At 51.5% G+C, this 21,311-nt stretch overlaps 1 long non-coding RNA gene across 1 annotated transcript; it reads left to right on the top strand.

The window, feature by feature from the left end:
* The first annotated feature begins 13,933 nt into the window (after positions 1-13,933).
* LOC119245189 (uncharacterized) lies at positions 13,934-16,266 on the top strand. The gene is made up of 3 exons (XR_005125193.2): positions 13,934-14,419; positions 14,807-14,887; positions 16,144-16,266. It is a non-coding gene; the product is annotated as an uncharacterized LOC119245189 (long non-coding RNA).
* Positions 16,267-21,311: the final 5,045 nt, after the last annotated feature.

The raw sequence follows: 21,311 nt of genomic DNA, 5'->3' as shown, positions 1-21,311 counted from the left end.
TGGCTTGCCCAAGCCCAGACCAGGTTCCAGGCCCCTACGTGCCCTAAAGTCCACAGTGACTCCACAGCAAAGCAGAAACCTGAGGCGATGCTTGGATTCTTCTAGTTTGACCGTGTTCTTCTAGGACTGAAGACCATATGACAATAGCCAGTGTCCTTCAATCATTTTAAAAAATGAAATGCTTTTGGGCCTCCCCGGTGGCGCAGCGGTTGAGCACTGGGTTGTGAGGCTGCCTGCAGCCTCTGAAGCACCGGTTCGACTCCCCGGCTGCTCCCCGGCCACCGGAGGAGGGTCCCACATGGCGCGCAGACCTCTCCTGCCGCCCCCTGCTCCCCTCAGCAGTGTGCTTCGGTCCTTCTGCCTGTTCTGCTCCCCGCTCTGGCTCTGGTGAATTCTCTCACCCTCCCGCGGTTCTGACTGTACCCAGTGCTTGTATAAATAAATCAATAAATCTTTAAAAAAAAAAAAAAAGAAATACTTTTGAGCTGGCAATAGTTGTTCATTGGTACCCAATTCAAAATGTGCCATGTGCCAAAAGGCATGAGGTGAAGACCCCCTTCCCTGCCCAGCACTCCTCCCTGGAGGCAAGCTTTATTTTTAAACCCCTTTCTTGGGTGTTTTTCTAGAGATAGTTTCACTGAACTGAGCAAATACATGTATAGTTTCCTTTGATGCCTTCTAACCTGAAAGGCAGCAAAGTACACACTTTGTACCTACCTTTTTTCACACATCATGGAGGTTATTCCTTATGCTTATAGAGTAGAATCTTACATTTTAATGGTTCAAAGTATTTCATTGTAGGAATCTGTATTGCTGTTTGCACAACTCCAGGGGGAGCCTTTTACATGGTATTCAATGTGGCTCTAAATAGACACTGTAGAATTTATTCAATTAGTTCCCTATGAATGGACATTGATTTAGCTTATCTACTAGTCAGCTCATGCTGCCATAACTGCCATAACAACCATAACAAAATGCCACAGACTGGTGGGCCTTAATATTCTAACAGCTCTGGAAGCTGCAAGTCCTAGATCAAGGTGCTATCAGGCCTGGTTCCTGACTTGGTGAGGCCTCCCCTCCTGGCTTGGAGACGGCGCCTTCTTACTGTGGCCTCACGTGCAGAGGAGCGAGCAAGCAGCCTCCAGTCCCCTCTTCTTACGGGGACAAGAGCCCTATTGGCTAAGGCTTCCAACTTTCTGACCTCATCACACCCTCATTACTCCCTTAAAAGCCTCATCTCCAAATACAACCACATTGGGGATTAGGGCTTCAGCTTATGAATGGGAGGGGTCCCTGCAATTCAGTTCATAATCGCTTGTTTCCATATTTGGTCACTGTCTAGTAAAAAATAAGACCAAGAGTTGGGCGACAGCACATTCAGCAACTTGAACCAGAGTCTCCCGCTGGCGGTGGAGACAAGGCAGGGCCTGCTTGCATTTTGGTCTGACCTTGGCTGGCCATGCTGGCTGTCCTGAGGCTGGCTGGTCCATCCCCAGCTCTGCTGGGGCATGAAACCATGTAACTTTGTATGGCTAATTAATAGCCACAGATGGAGCCCATCTTGGATGTGCTTCTTATTATTTCTGATGAATAGTTGGCCGCTTCAGAAATTGCCTCCAAGAGTGTTTGAGCCTTGAATTTCATTTGTTGCAGCTGAGATGGAAATGACCTTTTAATGATCATGGTAAATGAAACTGTCATCTTGACCTTATTAGCTGCCGTTGTTCTTAATGAGCTGCTTATGCAAGCATTCCTCTCTCCTGTAGAAACGCATCAACAATTTCCAACCCCCCTTTGAGCCAACACACTATTTTGTCAGTTTGCCAGTTCCTTTGCTAGAGGGCAAATAAACTTTGACACAAGCTCAGGAGCAATTTGTGTTAAGAAATTTTGCTCCAACGCCATTGCTGACAATCCTGCAACATCATCAGTTAACACATCATTTTGCACATGTGTAACCGGGGCATTCCCAGAAGTGTGGGTAATGAATGGTGGTTTGGTAGCTCACATTCTTTACACCCCCTTTTCAGGTTCTTTCAAAGGCTGAAATACAGCCTGCTACATTTCTTGCTTCCCTTGCAGCTAGAGTTCTAGATGTGAACTGGGTTCTGCCCAGGGTGCGCTGATAAATATTTAACAACCAGTTCTCAAACAAAAGGAAACAAAACAAAACAAAACAAAACAAAGCCCACACTCTCTGACTTGTGGATCTTGCTCATGAGCATGACCTGCTGTTCCCACCATGATCAGTTTCAATCACGCTGTTCGCATGATGTCACCAGGTGTAGGGTCCATGGTGCTGTGCCCAACCAGCCCCTAATGGAGTGAGCTGGCCCCAGCACTAGCTCGTTCTGCTGAGTCCTCGAATGCCACATGATTCAAGGCCAAGAGCATCCTCCTGCTACTTCTGGCTGTTTCCGTTGGCAAGCGAAGTTGAGACTGCTTCTCATGAGACAGTGTTCCAGTGTCCATGCAGTCCCTTTGTGGGGTCAAACGACAGGTGTAGTGGCAGCAGTGGGGACCCCCTGACCCTCCACCTGACTGGCAAGGTGAGGGTGGAATTTTAACATCAGGCCAGCTGGTCCCAGGTGCTGTTCTGGGCCTCACTCCAATGGACCCGGCCCACATCTGCTCCTCCAGTCCTCTCAATAAAACTGTAAGCCCCTAATTTCCTGTCTAAAACCACTTTTTGCTCAAGATTGTTAGAGGTTTCTGTTTCCTGTAACTAAACCCTGGCTGATATAAAGTGGAATCCAACCCCCCCCCTTTTTTTTTTAAAGCAGAGCTACATTTTTCTCAGGCATGTTCCTTAATCTGTCTGTGCAGAAGGATTTTAATGAGCTGTGAGGTCCTGGAGGACAATAATGAGAAAATGGGCCATTATTAAGCATGGTACATCCGCTAACTCTGGAGGGGAGGATCTGACTTTGCTGAGGACAGGACCCTTCTGGAGTTTGTGAGATTCTGCCTACACTCAGCTCCTCTTCCAGGCCCTGGCAAGGCTGTCCCCATTCCCAGGGGGAGGCTGAGCTGTTGGAAGTTAGCCCAACTGGGGAGCATCTAGATTTTCTTGGCCCTACCGAACGTGTTACGAGAATGTGCCATTTCATGGCTACTGCAAATGCACTCTGAGGCTGGGTTGACTTTGGGGACCCTCTGTCTCCTGAACTGCCCTCGGTCTCATCTTTAGGGAGCAAACTGCAGTTAACCCTTGAAAACACAGGTTTGAACTGCCTGGGTCCACTTACATGAGGACTTTCTTGTAAGCAGATGAACACAGTCCAGTGACAGATCTTTCTCTTCTTGATAATATTCTTAATAATATTTTCCCTCCAGCCTACTTTGTTGCCAGAGGCATTATGTATGTAGTGCATGGACATACAAAATATGTGTTCGTGGACGTCAGGCTATTGGTAAGATTTCTGGTCAACAGCAGGCTATAAGTAGTTAAGTTTTGGGGAGTCAAAGTGATACTTGGATTTTCAGCTGCGAAGGGGGTGTGCACCCCAAACACCCATCTTGTTCAAGGGCCACCGCCTGAGGTGGTGTGGGGAGGAGGGCCGCGTGCACAGAGAACCCCAGTCCAGGCCTCCCCTGGTGGTGCAGCGGTTGAGCGCTGGGCTGTGAGGCTGCCTGCAGCCTCTGCAGCGCTGGTTCGTTCCCTGCCGCTGGCGAGGGTCCCACAAAAAAAAAGAACCCCAGTCACCTATTGAGGAGGCCAGATATTGTACTGATGGAGACACTCCTTTCGCTAATTAAGGAGTCTTCCCCTTGTTAAAGGCAAATATCTCCTGGGAAAGGGGCCTGTTATCAGTTCTCAGAACCTTAGTTTATATAAATTTCCAGTTTCTTTCCAGGCTGACAGCAGGCACTGGGCCGAGGACAATTTCATGGAATGAGGTCTAGCTTGAGTGACAGCAGAAGGGGGGGCAGGTGGGTGAGCAACTATAGCAATGGAGAGGCCAGTCTGGATGGGGTCCCATGGGCCAGCTGGGACCCAAGCCAAAGAGGCCAAGAACTGGGGTCCGGCAGATCTGCTCTCCTGCTGTTCCTTGGACGAGCCCCTCACTTCCCTGGGCCTTTCTTCCCTCATTTGTAAAATGAGGGTTATAACACCTACCTTCCTGAATTTCTCCCAAGGATAAATCAAATAACTCCAAAGCATTTGGGAAGCAGAAAGCGTCAGTGGCGAGCCAGGGGCAAGAGGGAGGCGCCGTCTGCCTGGGATCAGGCAAGAAGGGGGTCCCATCCACCCAGAACAGAGCAGAAATAAAATCCACCAAGTATGCTGCTGGCTTTTTAATCACCAGGTCTGATAAAATACTCCTCCCTGGGAAGATATTTTGTTGGTCTAAATTCTGAACAATTGCAAGGGTTACAGTGAGGATCTACGTGCTACAGAATAGCATTTATTTGCTTCTTATACTTTTTTTTTTAAGATTTATTTATTTATACAAGAACTGGGGTACAGCCAGAGGCGCAGGAGGGTGAGAGGATTCACCAGAGACAGAGCGGGGAGCAGAACAGGCAGACTGATGAAATGCGCTGCTGAGGGGAGCAGCGGGCGAGGCAGGAGAGGTCTGTGAGCCATGTGGGTATCTCCCTGGCCCGCCAGGAATCGAACCTGCACTGCAGAGGCTGCGGACACAGCTTCACAGCGCTGTGCTCAAGCCGTTGCGCCACTGGGGAGGCCCTTCTATACTTTTTTAAACTCACTCTGCTCCCCTATCTGAGCAGGCCGGGTCTCTCTCCCCAGTCCTTCTCTCTGGTCTCTTTCTCTCTCCTTTGTCCGTCTGTCTCTGTCTCTCTCTCACTCACCCCTCTCTCTTTTTATCTTTCAGTCCCTCCCTGTCTGTCTCTTTTTCCTTTGTCTCCTCTTCTGTCTCTGTCTCTACCCCAGTCTCTCCTTTTCTGTCTTTCCCAGCTCTGTCTCTTTTTATCTGTATTCTGTCTCTTTCTTTTTTTTTGTCTCTGACTCAGCTGTCTTCTGTCTCTGTTTGTCTCTGTTTTCTCCCAGTCTTCTCTGTATCTCTCTCTCCAGATGTGGCGGCATTTGGACAACTCAGGTCTCAGGGTTGGGACACAGCAGAAGGTGGCTGCCGGGTGGAGACTCTCTCCTGGCTGAGGCCCAGCAGCCCCAGCAGCCCCAGCAGCCCCAGCAGCCCCTGCCCTGAGGACCCACTGGTGCACGTAGCCTCTGCCCTCAGGCTGTGGCCAAGGAGGTCTGGTGTCTTGCTGGGGCCCACACAACTTGAGCAAAGCAAGGACAGGGCAGCCGGTCAGGGCGTTTCTTTCTTTGCTGCCCACACTGGAGAACTTTCTGGAGGGGCGTTTTCCTCTCGGTTTCTTTCTTCTTTCTTCTCTAACCAGTTTCTGTTTCCCTAAGACATTGGGAACATGTGGACATCCCACGGCTCATCCTTGTACTGGGCAGGCCTGGCCACTTGGTGCTGGAGGTTCTAGGGTGTCTTTATCCCTGCGGGTGGGGGATCCGACCCACCTCTCAGCCCCGCATGGCTTGGCAGGGCTGCACTGTGTGGTGTTTAAATGTTTATTTTTCTGTGGCTGCTAGTTAAATAGCAGGCTTTATTTTGGTGGGGGCTACCCTGAAACGTAAAAATAAATCAGTTCTCTGCCTTGTCAGTGAATCCCAACAGACCCTGCAGAGTGGACCCTGGCCCTGGTGTTCCAAGTGTCCAGGGCAAGTGTAAAGGCCTGTGATTCAAGAACCTCTCCAGGAGTCAAACCAGTGACCACAGCTCCTCACCTAGAAGACCATGGCCTGCCTCTCCTTAGCCCCTGGGCCCAGGTGGGTCCAGCTCATCATCTCCTGCGGCTGGGAACCGGCAGGCCTGGATATCACCCAGGTCCTCACTGCACTCCCTGCCTCAGCTCAGTTCAGGTGGTCTGGCGGCTCGGAGGGGCTGCAAATGGCTTGTGTTCTGGAAATCCATCTGTACTTCCTGTCACTGCCAGCCCTCTGGGATTACACCTGCTGGTGGCCCTTCTGCTTGTTCCAGCCTCAGCTGCCTGTGGGGTGGGATGTGATTGATTCCCTTCATGCCAAAGTTGGAGGGTGTGGGTGAAGCTGAGCCCCCCTTTGGTTTGGATTTGAGGCCGTTGGGGTTGGATCCTCGCCTGATGTGTCACTGTCCCAAAGCTCCCCCACCGACCCTCCTTGCATGGCAGTCTGGGAGAAGCAGGCCTGCCCCAGGCAGGGTAAGGCCTGGAGGAGAGTGATTGCCTGCCCCTTACTGGGCTTCAGCTTTTCAGACGTGAAAACTGGCTCAGAAGCAGTAGCGCCCTTCTCCAGTTAGAGCTCATGTAGGAATGTGGCTCAAACCTGTCCGTGTTTTCAACCCTTTTCCTAACCTCCTTGTTAAGTTACCTATTGGCTACTGACACCTCAGAGGGGATTGACTATTTTTATAAGATTGTTTCTCAAGTTCAAATAATGTAGAACCTCCCGCTACCTTTCAGAGGGAAAAATTCCCTTGGGTCTCTAGTGTCGGCCAATCATTATTGTTCTCCTGCTATTTAAACATACAAAAAGCAGACATAAACCCCTTATGCTTATAGTTGTTTATAGAACCATACCACTACGACTAGTCACACACTACAAACAAAATAAAAAGAAGAGACGCCAATGCACAGTGCTAACCTAATGAGGTGGGTGACGCCATCTTTCTGAAGTGAGTTCCCACCAGCTGGTAGAAGGTGACAGCTTTGGTGCGGGGTCCCTTCCACTCACCACAAGGCTGCAGGGTCCTCTTAATTGGTTTTACTTGAAATCTAAGGTCTGCTAGGCATGCATCCCACAGTAGGGTCATGGGCCTCCACTTGGCGAAGATGCCAGCGTATTTTTCCACTCAGGCCTCGTCCATGGGGTGGAGCCCAGGCAGAGAGATGTTAGGGTGTTCCTGGTCACTGAGCTCCAAAGACTTGGGATGCTGGCCAGGGAAGCATAGGGGTAGGACTGGAGCAAGAGACATCAGTGCCTAGCATGGAATGAGGAGTTCAGGATTGGGAGGTGAGAGGCCCAGAAATCTTTCACTCAGAGTAAAGGATTGCAGGAAATCTTGTGGCCTCCAACCTGTGGCCAAATCGGAGTGACCCTCCAGTCCTTTGTCCCAGGGAAAGGGAGATCATCCTGGGAAGGGCAGCCCTCAGTAGATGCCATGAGGTGACGTGGATCTTCTGCAGGAGATTCAAGCTCATATGTTCATGTACCCCTTGAACAGCATCAGCTTGAACTGTGTGGGTCCATTTATATGTAGTTTTTCAATATATTGGAAATTTTTTTGAAGACTATCCATGCACGAATCATTACATCTGTAAATAGACATGAGTTTCATTTTCATATTATCTTTCATTTTTGGTGCCTGTGTTAGTTAGATGTGTAAATCTACAATGCTTTGTATTGAATAAGACAATATTGATGGAGATACTGACAAAAGGTTGATTCATCTTGTAGACAGACAACATAAACTTAGGGTATAGATAACACAATCCAGGACTATAAAGGTATTTTCTCTTATGATTTTCTTAGTAATATTTTGTTTTTTCTAGCTGATTTTATTGTAAGAACACAATATATAATACATATAACATACCAAATGAGTGTTCATTGACTGCTAATGTTATTAGTAAGGCTTCTGGTCAACCACAGATTATTAGTAGTTAAATTTGGGGGGATTAAAAGTTATACACAAATGTTTAAATGTCTTGGGGGTGAATACCCCTAACCCCTGCATCATTCAAGTACCTATATATTAATATGTGTGTATACAGATATATATGTATATAGAGATAGAATTTTATTAACGAACTAAAAACGAAGGCAGCAATAACAACCATAAATTTCTCTCCAGGCTCCTGGGGCACCAGAGTTTGCTTTACTGAAAGATGGAAGCCATCTGACTTCAATAAGGAAAGCCCTTTGACGGGATTACGATCCAGGCCAAAGTTAGGTTGTAACCCTGGCTCTCTTATGAAAGTAGATGATGTGTAAATTATTAATAAAGGAGATGTAAATGGCTGTATTGGAATTCATGTCCAGAGCCACTGTGGGTAGCATAGTGAGCTGCAGAGAACAGTTTCCATGTCTTCTGCTTCTTCAGATCTCTGCTTTTTAAGAGTTGCCAGAGCATTTACTTTTCCAGGAAATTTCCTGCCAGAATGAGTGGGAACAGAGCACTTAACAAGTCATGGGGACAGAGGCACTGTCCTTGATGTACATTTCTAACTCCCTTCATGAGGGAGAGGCCTGCCTGTGATAGGCTGAGATGGAAAGATGGAGACAGAGACCCTGGATCAAGCTATGCCTGAAGCCATCTACTTAGGCATCAGTAATACGAACTTTTATGTTCCCTCCCCTTCCACTCACCCCCATTTTTTCTTGTAGAGAGTGGCTTGTACCTGAAAGCACCTTGACCACTGCTTGTACCACTATGGAGTAAGAAGCATGTGGGCCTGCTCCTCCATCCACCCATAGGCTGCCATTGTGCCAGACTCGGGGATAGGTGCTTCACGCACGAGGAATAACACCCTCAGTTAGGGCCTCGACTGACTGAGAGGGTGGGCCTGAAACAAAGTTAAGCTGCTTTGCCAAGAATTGGGGGAGGTAGGATGGGGGTGGTGGTGGGGTGGCAACAGAATCAGGGAGGGCTTCTTAGAGGAAGTGCCTTCAACTTGAGGGAAGGATGGGGTCCTGCAAGAGAGAGAAGAGGACTGTGGCCACAGGCCCAGCTGCTGATAGGATAGAGTGTGTGAAGGAACCACTGGCAGCCTGACATTCCCTGTGTCTGTGTGGGGAGGGTGGAAATGGTAGAGAGACAGCTGTAGCCCCCACCCTGGCTCCTGCCTGCCGTGTTGGCAGGAAGAGACTTGAGGGAAACTGGGAAGACACGCATGATTGAGAGCAGTAGGGGGGAGGAGGGGATAGAGTCATTTTCTTTCCAGCTCAAGTGGTAAAGAAACGTCTTTCCTCTTGTGCAAGCTGGGCTTCCTGCAACTTGGAAAAAAATACAGTAAGGCCATGGTTTATGACGCTGTGCCTGGGCTGAGCAAGACAGAGTAGCCGGCACGCTCAGAGCTGGCCTGGCCGCCCTTGATAGCATAGGACCTTGTCCCACGGCTCCGTCCTGGGCCCTCTGCCTCCATGTCCAGCCCAGAGAAACTTGGCTCCACCGCAGCTTTCAAAATAAAGTGGTTTTTATTTCATATCCACGAAGGAGGTTACAAAATATAATTGGGGTTGCTGCTTCTCATATTATTTATGCAATTCTCTCCCCCAGCTCCCTTCCCTAAAGTAGTTCACAAAGGGGTCTTTGTTCTCTGCAAGTTCAAAGTCAGCTCCTCCAATGGGAAACAGATTGGTGATTACAAGGAGGAGGCTGTCAGGCCAGAAATATGGGACACATCAGAGCTTGGGAGAGGGCAGTTCGCAGGCTGCAGAAACTGGCGTGAATGGATTTCCAGTGGAAACCTATGTCTATGCCTCTCCAGGCTCTGCCGCCATGGCCGGTTTCCTCACCCCGAGACCAGAGCTGGACTCAATCAGAGTTGGAGTTCTGGGGCTTGCCGAGGCTCAACCTGGGTGGACAGGGCTCGGGGCATGCATGCCCACTCCTGCCCTTCTGCGGGTTCGACTGGCTGAATGAATGTCCAGGTCAGATTTTGTTTAAGGAAAACATTTTTGCAACAAAAGTTTGCAAAAACTGACCTGAATGAATTTCAAGGTTTTGGGGGTGCTGAGGCCCGGGAGGTTGTGGGGTCAAAGACTCGGAGCCTGGGACCTTGTGCAGCCAGGAGCCGGGTGACTGGCCTTTCTGGGCCTCATATGTCTCTCTGGAAAGTGGAGTCAAAGTTGCATGGTAGGCCCTGAAGCACAGTGCTGTGGGGGCATGGTGCTGGGAGGTGAGGAGATTCCTGGCTACACCCCACTGGCACCTGTGTACCTACTACCTGGTGAGTCCGCCTAGTGGCAGCTCAGTACAGAGAACCCTGGGGTAGAGGTTCCAGCTCTAACCCAAAGGAGGTGCTCCAGTCCAGAGCTTCCTTGCAATGGGGACTTCCTATGTCTGGAAGAAACATTGAGTAGGCAGCACCCCCAGAACCTCAGCTAAGCAGGGTCCTTCCCTTACCATGGTGACCCCAAAATAGGAAGACCCAAGGAGACTTGGGTGGCCTGCATTGTTGGGGGTGAGGAGCCTGACACAACTGATCCATGGGGGCTCTGGAGGACAATGCCACAAAGCTGTTGAGGACTCATGCCTGGCTGGGGGTCCTTCAGGCAGCAGCTTTGACCTAGGCTGCCCCTCAGACTTGCTCCCTGGTGCCTGCCCTGTTGGAGCCCCTCCCTCCATCCCTGCTCAGATCTGGGACCCACAGCCTCCCGCTTTTCGTTCTCGTCATCCACGACACGTGTGGGTGTTGGCGGGGCCAGGGAGGTGGTGCACCCAGCCATGCTGGGAACCGAGGGCCTTAGAAAAACAAAACCTGCACCTCTGCTCAGCCCCTCTGAAAGAATACCAGAAGATGGAGAGTCTCAAGAGTCCACCCCACCTGACTCCAGGATTCCAGATCTTTCCAGAACAGTGATTGTAGGGCACTGTCGAGCAGAAGCCTGGCCCAGATGGAGGCCTGTGGAGGCCCACCCAGGACTGGCATCTTTTCAGAATTGGCATTTCCCGTGGTGGTGCCAGCCTGCTGCCCTCAGTGTCCTCCCTGTCAGCCCTGTCACCAGGTTCTCTGATAAACATGGCCTCAGGGGATTGAGACGTTGGCCCTGGGGAAGTTCTGTACTGGCAAGAGGCTCCATTAAAACCACAGCTCGGGAGGCCCTCCAGGCCCATTGCTGTGCAGGACGACAGTAACTTGTACAATAACGGTTTCCGTCAACTGCAAGACCCCTCGTGGGGTTGCAGGAGCTCTGCAGAACTGGGCTCCTGTCCTCCGCAAGGGAACGCCCCCAGAGCAGGGGTTCTGCGGGAGCAGGGAGGCCAGGTGGTGGTGCTTCCCATTCACAACTAGCAAAATATTTACGAAGCAGGAGGAGCCAGGGTGGGGGTTTTGAGTGGTCTCCGGCTGACTCCTGTCCCAGGCACTCTTCACTGCAGTGTGGAACAGGAAGTGTCCTGGGTGGTAGGGGGCGCACCTGTGCCAGGCACTTCCCACACTGCTGCATGGCTCCTAGTGTCCTGTCTGCACTGTGGATGTTGCCCACAAAGGAGAAATGGAAGCTCAGAGAGGTTAAGTAACTTGGGAGTGTGAGATAGGATTAAAACGTAGCCTTGCTTGACCCCAAAGTCTTACCCACCCACTCCTGCAGGGCGTTGTGGTGACACCCAAGGGTCCTGGGATGGAGTTTCTGGGATGAGGGTTATGTCCCAAGTTCCTGACAAATGTGAGTATCATGAATGAGAACCCATGGACACCTGAAGTGGGCTTGGGTTCATGCTAGGGGCATGGGGGTGGTGCAAGATGGAGTAGGTTCTGGAAGGGAGGGAGTTTCAGGCAGCATTTTAGGCAGGCACAAAGGAGTGCAGCTGTGAGAGACAGGTGGTATGTGTCCTGAGAGGACTGGGCAGTAAGGCAGGGTGAGGCACCTCAAAAGCCACATTGAGGAGTCAAGATTCAGGCTTCAGTTACTGGACGGCAGGAGCTACTCCGTCCTTCTGTGTTAGGACCTGGTGAATGATCTGGGTGCATCCCAAACATTAGAAAGGCCTGCAGTTGACTGGTTGTTGTAAATAGGTCAGCTCCTGCAGCATCCTGGGTGTAAGTTGGGCCCAGGACTGGCCACCCTCCACGGCCTCCATGGGAGTGTTTGAGGCAGTTACTGCTGAGCCCCAGCCTCTCTCAGAGCCCTGGATACTCCTGAGCTGTTTCTGCCAGCCCTGGCTATCATTCAGCCATCTAAGCCAGAACCAAAGATAACTCATCCCCCAAATACACGTCCCTGGGGCCACAGCGTCTGGCCAGCCTGGGCCACATGGCGAGGGGTCACGGGCCTTTGTTTTGGGAACCAGCACCTGCCTGAGGAGGAGCCTGTTCCCCACGTCAGGGCCTCCGAGCTGTGCTGAAAGACAGCTTCAGGAATAGTACACAGGCAACTGAGGGAGCAAAGAATTCCCTAGGTGCTGTGGTTGAGATGAGGCTCTTGAATACCGGGGCCTAGTTTCTCAAGATATTCAGTGATATGGTGGATTATTTTTGTGAGATGAATTTTGAGAATTTCTGGCTAGAAAGAAGGGGGGCAAGAGACAGTGGGGAGGAGAGAGAGGGAAAAGGAGACAAGGAGGAGGGGATGGGGTTCATCCATGTGGTAGCAGGTGTCAGAATTACCTACTTTTTTAAAGACTGAGTAATATTCCAGCGTGTGGCCAAACCATGTTTTTCTTTAATCCGTTCATTTGTCAGTGGCCACTGGGGTTGTTTCTACTTTTGGCTTCTGTGAATAATGCTGCTGTGAACACTGGTGTACTGTTTTCTTTTTAAAAATTATGTCATGAATATTTTCCTTACTGGTGTCTGTCTAGCGGGGGGTTTGGGAAGCAGCGAGAGAGGCCTGCAGAAGACTGGGAGACAGTTCTGTGCCAAGTTTCCAAGCTGTGTCAGCATTTCTGCATCCTCTGTAAATTGCAAGGACACAGCATTTCCAAAGGGGGCCAGAGTCAGAAAGAGTGTGAGGGTCTTACGGCACCAGAATACCGTCCTGGCATGTGTGTGTGAAGGGGAGGGGAGCTTTGATGTTGAGATATTAGATTGAGTGTCTGCAAATGGATAATGATAGTATCATTTGGCTAATATTGGTATTAGGCAAATTAGCCAACTGGCAATGGACATGAAATAATAAGACTGATTTTGAAGAAAAGCCATTTTCTGAAATATAGTCAGCCAAACAGAAAATGAACAACTTCCTGAATACATTTGGCCCACGTTAATGGTATGAAAGAGTGAGAGGGAAGTGATAAATAAAAGAAAAAAGAAAAGTGAACATGGAGCCATCCTGAATCTGGGTTACAGCCAAACAGAGCGGGGAGGCTGTTGAGGGCCAGGTGCCAGGAATGCCCAGGTACCTGCATGTTCTGGCAAGTGCAGAGGGGTCCACAGCCCAGAAGAAGTAAAACCACACTGGCAAGCTATACCCAAGACTAAAATTCAACCTAAGCCTGATTGACAAACTTTCCGCCAATCAGAGCTGCACTGACTGAAAACCTCATTTGCATAATGTGGATTTAGGCCCGCCTCTTTTGCCTATATAAGCTCTGGGAGAGGCAGAACTGGAAATGGAAAGGCTAGTAAGAGAAAGTTTGGGGTGAATTCGTGGAGCAGCCTGTAGGAGGTGGGTTGCAGAATCCTGATTTTATTTTCCTTTCTCAATTTCTCTGTGCCTCACTGGGGAGACTGTTCGGGACTGTGAGATGAAGACAATGGCTCCAGAACAACCTGTCCAGAACCACCTCCTCCCTTCCAGGCCTGTAGCAAACTTTACCAATTGATCTTACCCCTTCCAGCACTACACTTTAGGCAGCACTCCCTGCCAAGTTCTCAGTTGGTTTGGAGCATATTTGTCAAGTTTTTATGTGCCAGGCACTGGAATAGGTGCTGGAAATACAATGGTGAAGCAAAAGAGAAAATGTTCTGGCTCCAGGGGAATTCATATGGTAGGGGGCACTGACATGGCGAGGGGCCCCCAGGAATAAATATAGGATTATGCACATGGTAGGGGAGTTGTGTGGCACTAGAACAGCTGTTCTGGGGGCGCTGAGGAGTTCTGGAGGGCAGGTGGGAGCATGCGGTGTGAATTGAGGGAGGTTCACTCTGCCAGCATAGAAGCCTGCTGGCCCATTGTGTGTCATCCCTGTGAGCCATCCCTGCAGGGAACAATGGGAAGATTCTGAGGGGCCCTGTCAGGACTTGCTTATGAGATTGCAGGTTGTCAGGGCCCAAAGGAAATCATCTCATACCCTTTGGGATCTTTTAGTCGAGCAAACAATCAAACAAGCATCGGACAGATTGCTAAGAGCAAAGGTCAAAACAAAGTTGAATAATAGCATGCAGACCTCCTGTGTGCACGGGAGGGACTTGGCATGACTAACGTGCCCATGTGGCTCCAGATGCCATCTTAAACATCTCAGCTAAGATCGAAGGACTTGGAGGGGAGAAAGGGAAACTCTTTTAGGGAGTTACCAGGGAAGGCACGGTAGACAGAGGTATGCCGATTATGTTCTGCCTTCTCCACTCAACAGATAGGAGACAGGTCTTTTAGGTCTTCCCTGTACATGACCTTACAGAGGTTTGTAGGAAAATATCTTTTACTAAAACAACCTCCACCAGCCTCCAGAAATCCTCCCAAGAAATCAACCTTTTGACAAAGACCTATTTTATGATGGCAGATTTGCTCCTCTACAAGGTAAATCATCTCTAGTCTTCTTCCCCTTTTGAAGGGTAGGGATAGGACTCATGTGACATCAAAACTTTACTCCCCCTTCCCAACATCCCTGGCATTTTAGACCCTTAATGTGACTATTCAGGAGCCCCTGGATGGCCCCTGAATGCAAGGCCCCCAGGTGCAAGGCCCCCAGCCCCTCAATTGTAGAGATGGCACCCTCATGCCTGGGGCTTAGCTCTGCAACTGTCACAAAGAAGGTTTCTCACTGGACACTGCAGGGATGGATGCCAGTTAAGAGAGAGTTAACTCCCAGTTCTCATACATGAAATTAGGCTTTTCACTTGCATGTGAACCCGTAGAGATACCTTTTGTCACAATGTGTAATTTCATTCCTAATTCCTGAAATAGCTCCTGAGCATAAAGCTGAAATGGGAGGGTGTCTTTTGCTATTCATAGCAAATCCCTGTCAGCCAAACCTGAGTTAACGAGGTGAGTTTTGGAAGTCCCTGGGGATGGGGGCTGGTTGCCAAGGTAACCACAGGATTAGAAGGTTGGACCTTCAGGGAGGGAAGGGGGCTGGAGGGTGAATCACTCACCAAAGGCCGATGATTTATTTGATCTGTCCGATCTAATGGAATCGCCATAAAAAATTGGGAGCTTCCAGGTTGGTGAGGCTGTGTAGCTGTTGGGAGAAGTGTGCCCTTGAGGGGGGGGCAGAGGGGTGCCTTGCTCCTACTCCCTCCTGCACGCCTTGTTCAATGCATCTATTCCTTCCAGCTGCTCCTGGGTTATTTCTTTTTATGTTAAACTGGTAATCCACTATGTGATTAGTCTGTCCCAGTTCTGAGAGTTGCTCTAGAAAATGAATCAAATCTGAGCAGAGGGTGGTAGGAGCCTGTGACCTACAGCTGGTCGCTTGGTCTGAAAAACAGGCTGACCTTGAGATTGGGGCCTGAAGTGGGGTAGTCTGTGGGGCTGAACCCCGAACCTGTAGGAGGGGATGCTATCTCCAGACATAGTGCAGGATTGGGCTAAATTGTAGAACACCCAGCTGGGGTTGCAGAACAGCTTGGTGTGGGGGGAAAAAACCTACGTTTGGTGGCAGAAGGGAGGCAGTACACTGAGGGGAGACACTCAGGAGGGCTTTTCCTCGAGATAACCCGTGGGCCTCAGGGCCCCCTCCCCAGCTCTGGCTGGCCCTGGCTCCCTTCAAGTCAATCCCTGACCACCAGCATCTGGTGGGGCTTTCTCTAGAGAATTCTAGAATCTGTTCACTACTTGCCAGCCCCATGACCACTCAGGAAGTAACATCTAGACTTCTGGTGGGAACAGCCACAGTCCATTTTGAATTCTCTCTCTCTTCAAACTGAAACCTGGGTTCCCATGACTTCCAGTGTATTTACTGCTCCACCCCACTGGACTTTCCTCTGGCCCTTCTTACTCAGCCCTGCAGATGGGTGCCCAGAGCCGCCCCACCATCCTTCAGACCTGGAGGCTCCTCGCTGGAGGAACAACAGTAGCCTGGGGTCTGTGCAGCCAGGTTGGGCAGAGATGAGCGTCTTGAGGGTGGCAGGGCAGCCCCACGAGACCTGGGAGATGCCTCTTTGGAGCTGAGGGGCCTAGGAGAAGGGGCATTGGTCTCCAGCTGTGGTCCGTTCATTGGGCTCCAGGTTTGCCCCAGTGAGAAACTTCGGAAGCTAAATGGAAGGAGCCTGTCTACGCTGATTTGATCTCTTTTGACACAGGAAGCTGGAATTCTGCCACAACCATCTCTACTCCTCCCCAAGCTGTCTGGAGTCATGGCCTCTACAGCTGGATTAGTGCAGCTTTACAGTCTGATGTGACAAGGAATTAAATGTTTGTGACAATATAAAATCATGACAAATGAGCCCCTCCATGTTGAGAAGCCCAACTGTGCAGAGAAAACAGGCTGACGACTCTATTAATGTCACGCCATGAAAGTTCCTGATTGGAGGAAACGGACTTATGAGGCTGGACCCTTTGGTCTGGGGAAAGAGGCCTGTGGGGGGACTGGGAACCTACATGGTTTCCGTGGCATGGTCTTCACTGCTGGGTCTGCCCTTTCGTCTGCAAGTGGCACTGTGTCCTGGAGCAGCATTTTAAAAAGCTGATTTAGTCCAGGCTTTTTAAAAATCAAAACAAAACAAACACCCACCCCTTGCTGAGCCCAAGAACAACTTCTTCCCAGGCCTCAGAGCCAGCCCTGCTCCGCCAGCCAGGTTGCCCCTGGTGACGACACATTTTGGGTTGGCTGCTTCCCTGGGCCTTTGTTTCCCCTGTGCACGACGGGGCCGGGGGAGGTCAAGGTCACTTCCGGCTGCACATTCTGGGAGGCCAAGCCCACACCTTGGAGTCCCTCTCTATTCCCTCAGTCCCCTGCCTGGCATCACAACTGGGAGAATAAAGGCGTCTGTGTGCAGGGTTCCAGGGCCTCTCGCCTGGGAACAGATCATCTGTGGCCTGTGCCGCAATTGCTAACTGCCCCGGGGCTCTGTCTGCTGTGGGCCCTTCATGCCCAGGAGCAGGGAGCACATGCCCTCCCGCGCAGGCCCCTGTTCAGCCCGGTCTCCGCAGCCCCAGGGACCCGCCATGCCTTTCCCCATCCCTGGAAACCTCGGTCCACTCATCTACTCCTGAGCAGTCCCAGAAGCCAATGGAGGGGCGGCCTCCTGCAGCAGTGCCTGGCAGAGCCCGGGCCAGGAACAAGGGCAGAGGGAAGGCCTGCTCCCCCTCTAAGCTCACCATCCACAGCACCGGGGGTTTGCTTTCTGCCCCTCGTGAGGACTTGGCCATTGTGGTGACCCGTGCCCCCAGCCTCCATTTGTCCATTAAGCTCAGAAACATTGAGGGCACCTGGCGAATCCAGCCCTGGCGCCAGCTAGAGAGATGATTGTCATGGGTCCTGAGAGATTCAGGCCAGCTCTGCCTGGCAGGCCTGCCACCGTGGGTGCCCCGGGCGAGCCATGGGCTCAAGGGTAATAAGGCTGCCCTGGGCAGCAGTCCTTGAGGCCTCCAATCTGGGTTGCTACCTGCTCTTCAAACAGCCTGTGATCTCTCACGTTCTGGAAGCATCTGGGAGAGGCAGCCAAGGTGGTTGATTGACAAAGCTTTCTGAGCGCCCTCCTCGGCCACCTGATCCAGTTTTGCTGGGTGACAAGCTGCCCCCCAAATTGAGTGGCATATGACTGTCATCTTCCTATAATCAAGTTTCTGTGGGTCCAGAATTCAGACAGGGACCGCCAGCAGGCAGGCTGGTCCCTACCCCTCGATGGCTGAGGCCTCAGCAGTGGCTGAGGTGAACCAAGCTGCTGGAGTCATCCGAAGGCCTCTTCCTTGAGTCCCCGATGATGCTGGCTGGGGCCTTGGCGGGGACTGATCAGGGCACCTTGTGTGTCCTGGGATTTCTTGCAGTGTGGCAGCCTCTTCATGGCTGGGCATCTTACCTGGCGGTCAGGGCTCCCGGTAAGTGCCCAGCTTCACGGCCTTTTCTGACTGAGCTTTGGGAAGCCATGCCGCACCACTTCCACCCACGCTATAGGTTACAAGAAGGTCGCAAGACCCTCAGGTTCCTGCGGTGGCACAGACCCCTCCTCTTAATAGGATGAATGTCAAGATCAAGTCAAGCACACCAGATGGGGGATGCTGTGCGGTACAACTGGCCACACCTCTCACTGGTTCCCCACTGCACCCCATCACCGTCCAGCTGCTCAGGCAGCTGTGGCCAGGCCTCTCCAGTGCCTTCTTCCCTTCCTGGCCGCTGCGGTCAGCAGCACATGTGGGGTGGCCCTCACCGCTGCCTTCGCACTGTGGCTGTGCTAAAGGGCATGTTCCGGGTCAGCTGGAGCTCTGGGGATCCCCGGATAGAGGGTCCCCGACTGCCTGGATTCACCCGCCTCCCTCAGTATCTGTGGCCGTGCGTGTGGCTGTGGGTGTTGTGTTTCCTGGCTCCCCAGCCGCCACAGCACTGGAATGAGGGGACCCAGACAGGGCTAAGCGACTGGAGCCCCAAAAGTCCCGGTGGCCTTGAGGGACCTTGGTGGCCGGCTGCCCCTGTGGGCAGGGTCTTGGGGCAGAGTGCGTGGCTATGCCCTGCTCCATTTGTGTAAAGGGGCAGGTTCTTCATGGACTTCAGTTTCTGAGAAGCTCCAAGGCATTTAGCTGAGAACATCCCAGGATAGTAGTCCTGGCTGAGAACTGGGGGTTGCAGCATGGTAGTTCCAGAAGTGACTTTTGTTGAGAGAGTCTCACAGGAAAAGTTTTCTCTAGTCCCTAGAGAGTTTCATTGGCTCCCAATGAGCTGCTCATCTTGGACCCCCAACATCTTCTGGAGTGAACCAGGTGCTTGGACCTGCACCTGGCCATGGGGCTACATGAGAGAGTGAGATGAAAACGTGTGTGCACATGTGACTCACATGCACCACACACATACATGCAACCACAGGCACCACACACATGTACACACCACATGTACACATATATACCCCTCACACCAAACACACACACACCAGACATACCACACGCACAATGTCCCCCCGCCTCTTCGTAAGTTTAGGACATATGCAGAAAAGTTAAGTTATAATCTTAGAAATAACTGTCTCACACACACACGAAATCAAATTTTCAATTAGAAAGTTCCCAGAAGACCTGTCCTGCCTGCCTCAGCTGGCCCCCAGCACGCCAGGACTCCCCTGGCCTCTGCCTGCCTCAGCAGCTCTGGTGTCTGTATTTACATACAGGCGGCCACAAGTGTTCCTTCTTCCCTGGATGGAATCATACTTGGGGATACTTGGTAAAGTAAACTCATCAAGCCCACAAACTCCTTCAGAGGGCCAGGAGCCCAGGGGCGTCCATTTCTCAAGTGGCCCTGTCCAAGCTGGGCTGGGCGGACAGATGGGCTGGAGGGAAGGGACTGGGCCTCTTGGAGTGGGGCGCCTCCTGGTGTCGGGTGAGGGAATTTCCCCTGAGAGCAGGGTGAAATTGGTGGAGGATCCAAGAAGTCGGGGTGGAGAGGCTGCATGTCCTCCTCCCTTGGATTTAAGGGAGGGAAAGGAGACCTCATATTTGGGGAACAGCATGTCTTTTTGTTCTATTCCCCCCCCAAGCTGGCCACCATGGTGTAGGAGAGTCAGTTTTCCAGCCCTGGCTGTACCCAAGGGCGCCACTGTCACCAGCAAGGGGCTATTGAGGGTTGTATGGACTGACTAGCTTTCAGAAAGGGACAACATTGGGGAGTGCCATCTTTTCTGGGGTGCCTGGGAAGTATCTGCATCCTGACCATCTCATTTTCCCCCTTACCTCTCCTCTTCGGGTCCACCACCCATGTCCCTTCCACTGTGTAGGTCCTCGGGGCAGCCCCTCCCTGAGCACCAGGAGGGGTGAGGAGGGAGCACTGTCCTGTTGCAATTTGGAGCACAGCTGGCCCTGCTCTGAGCAACCTGAAATCTGCTTTAGAGCCTTGCTCCTTGGGGAACACTGGCCCCTCTCCTCTGTTCCTATGCCTGGGACAGCTGAGCACAGGGCTGAAGGGGAGCAAGTGCAAGGCACACCCCAGGGGCAGGCCTCCTCCCTAACATGAGCAGAAGTGCCCACCGGAGCCCTGGGCCCTGATTTTTTCAAGGTGAGAGGAGGCAAGTGTGTGCCTGTGGGTGACGTGGGTCTTCAGCTCCAGTCGGTTGATGTCACCCAAGAGTGTCGACAGGACACTCAGAGGCCTCTCTCCAGAAGCTGGTCAGGTGCTGGGAGCCCAGGTGGGAGCAGGAATGTGGGTCTGTGAATATCCTTCCCATCTGCTGCTCTAGGTCTGTGTGGGCCCAGCCTCTGAGAACCGGGGCACCACCCTGGACACACACAGACACTTACACACAGGCCAGAGGGCATACTCCCAGGTGTGGAGACTTTCTCTTTAACCTCATTCTGTGCCTGGAGCTGTTGCCTAGTCTTCTTGGTATTATTTTCTCATTCTCTCAATAAGGAAACAAGGACTTCAGAGGCTGATAGACTTGGCCTGGACCTCCCAGGACAATGGGCTGAGGCGGGATTTGAACCTGGGTCTCTAGCTCTAGACCTGCCTCCACCCTTACATTGGACAATAGCCACTCTGCAACCCTAAGATGGAGGTTTAGGATGAAAGCCCCGGATATTGGGCTTTGAGGTTTAGGAAGGGCAGCCATGGGGCCAGGCAGAGATCCTGTTCTCAGCTCCCTCCTTCCATCCCTGTGCTCACTTCTTCAAAATCTTGGGTTTTCTCTCTTAAGGGCTCCTGTCCTCCTCACACTGGGGCTTGGTAGTTTGCTGGGCACACATTGGGATTGTAACTCATTGTCTGGGTGGTGGGCAGGGTGGAGGGGCTGGATGTTCCAGGATAGCGGAGCTGCTGTGGGCGTCACCTGCCGGAGGTGTGGGCAGAAGGAAGGCCTGGCTTTGCGATGCCCACTCTAGCTGCTGCTGTAGCATCGTGCTACACTGGTGTGACTTTGTTCTGTCAGTTCCACCCCCCGAAAATAAAAGTGAGTGAAAAGGAAACCACCAATGGGAAACCTGAAGGATAGGAGTCTGGGGGTTTGGGGACCGGGTGCTGGGAGAGCCGAAGGCCCCACTCACTGGGGAGTTCTCATCGATTCTCTGCTCTGTGGGCTCCAGTGAAGACAACGCTTAGATCAAATAGGCCATTTTTTGAATCAAATCCAGATAAATATTAATTTACTCTCACCTCTCCAGCTGTACTTGGTTTGAGGCTTCAGTGATCTGATCCAGCTGTTTCAGAGGTGGAGGTTGCTTTTTTTTTTTTTTGAAAAAGATTTATTTATCTATGCATACAAGAACTGGGGTGTAGGCCAGAGGTGGCGGGGAGGGGATGGGGTGAGAGAATTCACCAGAGACAGAGTGGGGAGCA

This window comes from Talpa occidentalis, unplaced genomic scaffold (genome assembly GCF_014898055.3).
Source record: "Talpa occidentalis isolate TD23 unplaced genomic scaffold, MPIMG_talOcc4v2.1 talOcc4.14, whole genome shotgun sequence".
Lineage (NCBI taxonomy): Eukaryota > Metazoa > Chordata > Mammalia > Eulipotyphla > Talpidae > Talpa > Talpa occidentalis.
The sequence above is the reverse complement of the archived record's forward strand: the minus strand, read 5'-3'. Positions and strand labels throughout refer to the sequence as shown.